This window comes from Pezoporus flaviventris, unplaced genomic scaffold (genome assembly GCF_033815535.1).
Source record: "Pezoporus flaviventris isolate CSIRO_AGI_PZ_B2104156 unplaced genomic scaffold, CSIRO_AGI_Pfla_v1 ptg000036l, whole genome shotgun sequence".
Taxonomy (NCBI): Eukaryota; Metazoa; Chordata; class Aves; order Psittaciformes; family Psittacidae; genus Pezoporus; species Pezoporus flaviventris.
In genome coordinates, this window is record NW_026892584.1 from 42249690 (window position 1) to 42255870 (window position 6181).

The window sequence follows — 6181 nt, forward strand, 5'->3', positions numbered from 1 at the left end:
TTCATGTTGGGATAGCAAGAGCCTTGCTCTGTGGCATAGATTTATCCCAGGTGTTGCTGAAACAAAAAGAAGACATGTTGGCTTATTGTCACATGGAAATGTAAAAGAAGTGAACTTTCTATCCAGAATGTCATCATAGCAATAATTTTTTTTTTACTATAATATGGGAATTCTTACCAATCCCTTCCACAGACACTGAAACACTGCACATAATCTTTAACTTGGTTTGGAAGGAGAACACTAATCACAGCACTAGCTGTGGGAGTTTAATCATATAAGGATGAAAATAGCCATATGTGTAAAATCAACATATTGGCATGTTTACCTGGAATTGTTGATCTTCTACTCTGTTATTGTTTAATTTCCTTACAGAGTTCCTCAGAAACCATACTTATTGCGCTTTGCTTCCTCACCTTCCTCTCCAGAGGCAATTCTTTCCACATAAAAGCAAACAATAAGTTGCACAGCATCCTCACCAGACGTTATGAAACACTGCTTTGTATACCCTTCCTGTCAGCTCACACAGGTTATTCTGTTGAGAGACCTGGGTTGCTTTTAAAAATGTACATTTGCATTTAATAATAACTGAGTACAAAATACAGCGCAATATAAATACAGCCTTTCCTTCTCCTTTTTGTGTGTGTGTGTGTGTGTGTGTGTGTGTATTTCTCTGTAGTATTTTTCTAAACCAGTTGCATCATCACCACAGGCAGGATTTTTTTACCAAAGGAAGTCAGTAATGTGACTTCTATATTTGAACAAGTCACCTTGACTCTACAGGTACAGAACTACTTCCAAGGCATCATTGGTTCATGTCATCTCTTTTAGAAGGAGATGAACCATGGCCTTAAATATCTTCTTTCTGTTCACTGTACCAGCAGCCTTGCATGACCAGCTCCGAGGTATACAAGTCAGGCAGCAGGCATCTTTTTTTATTTTTTCTATTTTCTGTAAGTCTTTTTCAGACAGAACAAATCCAGGAAACCAGATTCACTTTTGCTTCTAATTTCACATCTGTAATCTCAGCTCCATAATGGTGGGTTTCCTATAACACAGGTGGGTAAAAATACATAATTCTTTTTCTTTCTGCTAGTCTTGGATTTTATTCCAAATTGCAGAGATAACAAATAATCTGAGATTTCTAAGGAGGTTTGCCAGATTGTACAAACTCTATGACATTTTGAAATTCAGACTGTCCAATGACATGGTTATAGGTAAGCACGCAGAAATCATGTGTTGGATTTGCCAATGTACAAATTCACTCAGGAGTTATATTCATCTGACAGAGAAACACAGAGGCATCATGATCTAGTCTCAAAGATCACCAGCTGGAATTCAGCCTGTGAGTCTCTTAGCAAGACCAGCTCTGCATGTTTCCAGATCATAAAGAGAGAAGACACTGTTCAAGGTGGGGACTTCAGAGTAAAGTTTCAAAGTCTGAGTTGGGAGCTCTACTCAGACCAGCACTGATGCTCAGAAAGAGGCATGTGGAACCAGACTACTTTAGATGGTTCTTCTGAGTTTGAGTTTTAGTGGCTGAGCACTATAAAATACTGTCTCTAAAGCTCTGGCTGGGATGTCAAAGGACAACATGACTTTGGATTTCATTAACTAACCCTGTGGATGGACTGGTGGATCCTTTCACATATACCCAAAGGCATTAATATACATCTCACATAGGAAGGAGATGGTATTTGCAGGGTATACCACAATTTACACCCATCTGCCTGAAAGATAGATCATGCCCAGGTAGCTGGAGATTACCGGAGTGTAGCTCAGGCAGTGTGTTGCTTTTGCTGTCATCTCCAAACAGTCCCTGTTCCCACAGGTTTCTTCCCTGCTCTTTTGAGACAATGCCCACATAACAGTGGCAAGCAAAGCATGAGGTGACTGTCTTGACAAGCCTCTTTAAATAAGGTCCATTTACCTTCCTTATTCTGAAAGGACCTGGACTACTTTGCTGCACAAACTTACAACACTATTTGTGCAAGCTTCTTCCTGAGATAGAAAAAAATGACTGTCTAACTGGGGAGGGCAGAGCAATGGATTTGCACACAGTATACTGGATAACATCCCAACATCTGCTGTCACAGATTTGCTGACAGCTGTTTCTGCAGAGTAGCTGGAAAATCTGATAATCCTAAACATGAAATTTCTTGTTATCTGCGCAAAGGCAAGTGCCAGCCTCTAATATGACTCTAAAGGACAATCTTCAAGTTTGAGTAAATGCTGCCAGCTACACCTGGGCATCTCTTCAGCATGTCCTCTGAGAACACACAGCTGGACACAGCTGGACCAGGGCTACCTCCCACAAGGTGACACATGAGGAGGTACTTTCGGTTCCCAAGGGGCATTTTTCATACAACCATGATTCAATTCTATTGGCAGATTCAGAGAAGGTCCACTTTGAACCCCTTTGCATGAGTGAAACCAGGAAGGACTCATGGCCAGTGTGAACTTCATAAAAGCTCTAAAGACTGTGGAAGAAGTACAAAAACTTTCCCTTCACTGTGTCCTGGTTAGCCTGAGTGGACAACAAGCCACAGCACTCCTGTGCTCTCTGCTTAATAAACCAGTGTCCTCTCAGCCTGCAAAGGATAGCAGTGTTTAGCACAAATCTACAGCTGGGTTTATTGTGCAATGAAGACCCACTGGTGCAGGCAATGAGAGGATGCATGTGAGCAGGGATGGAAAACAGATACAGGGCTGTGCGGAGACCACTGACTTCTGCTGTCCCCAGTCTAACAGAAATACACTCTTGGAATTTACCAGGGCAGTTGTACTATCAAACACTGATTTTCTAATAAGCCCGATCCTATGCTGAGACCTGGGTATAATATTTGGTGGCTATAACTTATTTTAACTTCAATGGTTAAGAATGAGAGCAGGCCAAAACTGTGAAGCCTTTCCCTTAATTACTTTTTGAAACCTGCTTTTACCATAAATGACACACAAACATGGATAATAGCAAGAGTCAATCCTAATAACAATAGTGCATTTTTGCAAATCACAATTATCTGCATGGCAGCCCACAATCAGAAAAGTGTGAAATCCTGAGTACATGCATTGCTTAAGAGGCCCGTTAAACACAATTCTCATTCTTGGTTTCACAGATTAGTGAGTAGCTGCTATGCCCAGATGCCATTTCACAGCCAGATAACACCAAGGGAGAAGCAGAAGTTCCTTCTGAGGTGGGTGGACTGGGCCTTGCCTGACAATTGGCATCATGTGTAATCCTTTAAAACACAAAAATCCTAAATAAAAAGTTTTACTCTCTGTGAAAAGCAGTATTAAAACTTAGCAGGCCCTGTTGAAGCGTGTCTGTCAGATGAGCAGACAAAGTGAATATTTCTGCTCTTGGTGCTTTGCTTGTTAAGGACACAGTTCTGTGGTGCTTCCTGTTTCCACATTGCTTTAGATTTTTGATTTGCCACTGGTGAATTATGGGGATATTTCCCCAAATGCAACTTTAGCAAACAGGTTAATGCTTCAGTCACATATGAGTTTGGTTTTAAAGACATGTTTTGTGTATTACAGATCCAATTTATGCTCCTTCACGACAACCTCTTGGATGGAGACTGCCAATGCCTGACAACTGGTGGATTTGTGTCCTAAAACTTCTTAGGTCTTTCCAAAAAGCCAAATTTGACCCTGCCTGACTACATCGTCAATAAAAACTGCTGTCCTTACAAAATTGAACATAAATCCAACTTATACAAAAGAGACACCAAACCTTGTATTTGGTTTCTCCAATATAAAAAACAGGTGCCGGTTTCAGAAGCTGAAATACATGTGGCTGATGTATTAAAGCCTACATTTCACAGATAAAAAAAGCAAGTGAATTAAAACTTTGGTCATTTCAGGTGCCTGGGTGTCTCTGTTATCTTTGCATATACAGACACACTCTTCACTCACTCCCTTTTCCAGCTCTACAGCCTTTGGGGGTTGTGAAATGTGGAATAAAGCAACTCACATAGGTGTCTACTTCAAAAAGCAGGGAACTGAAAAACAGAATGGAACTGCACTTCAGTAGATATATACAGAAATTATCACCACCCCCAACACACCTGAATATATCCCATTCATGTTTGTGCAGTGCCAACAGACCAACTCACAAGCTCCGTGTGGTTGCTACAAGAGAAGGTCCCAGCAAGTCTTTCCCACCAACAGCCTCTGGGTGCCCAACCATAGCTCAGAAATGAGGTTTAGCCTCCCAGCTAAGCCAAGCAGAAAGTCATTATATTGTTCTAAATTAAAAGAGAAATAACCTCAGTAAAAGGTATGGGGTGGGGAAATTGGAATCTTCGGAGTTTTGGCCGCCTGTGTAACTACAAGCCCAAATTTCAGAGCTCTGCGGTGATCTGCTAATTTTGCTGGGAAGCACATTGTGGTAGTAGTACTTCCATAAGCCACATAGGCAGTACAGGGATAACCAGGATGCCCTCTAGACAAATAACCATGTCCTTGTGCAGAGCTGGAAGGATCTTTCTCCTCATCCTAGGTCATTTCAGTCTTCTTGTCTTGAAAACAAGTCAAACAGCAACCAAGACAAAAACCCCACAACAAACCCAAGATTTATCCCTTGGCAGTGCCTCGGTAGGAGGTTGTCAACACTCCTTACCACAGAAATGTCTTTGTAGCTCTCAGAAACAAATGTCCTTTACATTCTTATGAAGTATTCCTGGTTTATGTATGATGTATTCAGACCAATCAATCTTCTATCTTGGGGGCCTGCTTGGAGACTTAGGGAGCTGGCATTGATTAAATGCCTATAATAGAGAGCATTAATTTACCCATCAGTGGAAAAATCACCATTGTAAATTGTCCCAGTCGGTTTGTATATCATCAAACGATATGAAGCATGTTCTGGATGTATGTACTGAACTGCACTCATACATAAAGCACATTCAGTTAACAGCACCACCTTGCTAACCAGCCATAGGCAAAAGGTCTGGTTTTGATTCTGCTGCCCTCTTTAGGATTTGTGCCTGGGACTCCCCAGTCTAATAAAATATGAAGTACAAGACCACTTAGTGTCTGAAGTCCCATAGGGAGCCTACAGCATCCTATGGGACTGGGAAAAAATTGGCATATTCCTTTCTTTTGCTCATCATGCTACACTGCTTCTAAACTAGCTGATTTTTTTTTTTTTTTTTTTTTTGCCATAAAGGGGAGAAAAATATCCTGTGTTTGTGGAAGTTCCGGAGGGTCCTTCATCTGTTGAGTTCATGATCCCAGCTGAAATATCATATATTATTCACATAAAGAGCACATAAAAAAGATCACAGTGCCCTAAGGGGAGGCAGGAACTAGTTTCTCTTGAAGAGTGGAGCAACATTAGCTTTGCACTGCCCTAATAAAAAATATTCAGACACAGACCATAGGCAGATACCTCAAGATGAGCTAGCCAGCCCCTCACTGTGGCTGCAGAGGACATGAGGGCAAGAAAGGAATGAGTTGAGTGAGGAATAACTGGTTTGGACAGAAGGAAAAGCAAGCAGTCCTATGTAAGCAATCTGGGTCAGAGAGGACAGAGATGTTAAAGAGCAGGTGTTGGGGGCAAGGTGGGGAAAATGGGTGAATCACACCTTTTTTCCTAACATCTCACTGAAAGGAGATTCTTCTTGTGAGCAAAATGGGCTGTTCCTGCCTCAGTATTTCCTTCACAAAAGCAATAACTAGAGATCATCAGTGCTTCTCTTTGCCGCCTGACAGCACACATGTGGTTTCTCCAAGTCTACCAGCTTAGTTCTATGTCCAGTTCCCACCCTCAGGCATGCAGGAGCTATGACAGCTTAAGGTTTGGGCATTGCAGAAGCAAAGCTACTTCACCCAGACCTCCCAAGGACTCACTTACTCAAACCTCCTGGCACGAGAGTCAGGATATGATCTTTCTAACTGTCAGCCCTGCAAAATTAATCAAAGAGATGGAAATCACCTCTGCCATTCATTACCACTGAAAAAGGTCCTGCCATCAGAACTGAGCTCCCAGTTTTGCTGCTGAGGCACAAGGCAGGGAGGTGACCCAGTTCACTCTTGCAGAGCAGACATGAGTGTTCCATGCAGTTGCTGCAAAAAGCTTGCACACATCAAACACCTCCACAGGCACACATCAGACACCTTCAACTTACCTGGGTCTGGTGGGACTGCCTGACTTATGCAGAAGATGTCAACCTTTCAG

The 6181-nt window shown here is 42.0% G+C and overlaps 1 long non-coding RNA gene across 1 annotated transcript; it reads right to left on the reverse strand.

The window, feature by feature from the left end:
- Nucleotides 1-315: 315 nt before the first annotated feature.
- On the reverse strand, nucleotides 316-4765 carry LOC133274808 (uncharacterized). The gene is made up of 3 exons (XR_009745285.1): nucleotides 4622-4765; nucleotides 4068-4247; nucleotides 316-433 (listed from the first exon to the last, which is right to left on the reverse strand). It is a non-coding gene; the product is annotated as an uncharacterized LOC133274808 (long non-coding RNA).
- Between the last annotated feature and the right edge of the window lie 1416 nt (nucleotides 4766-6181).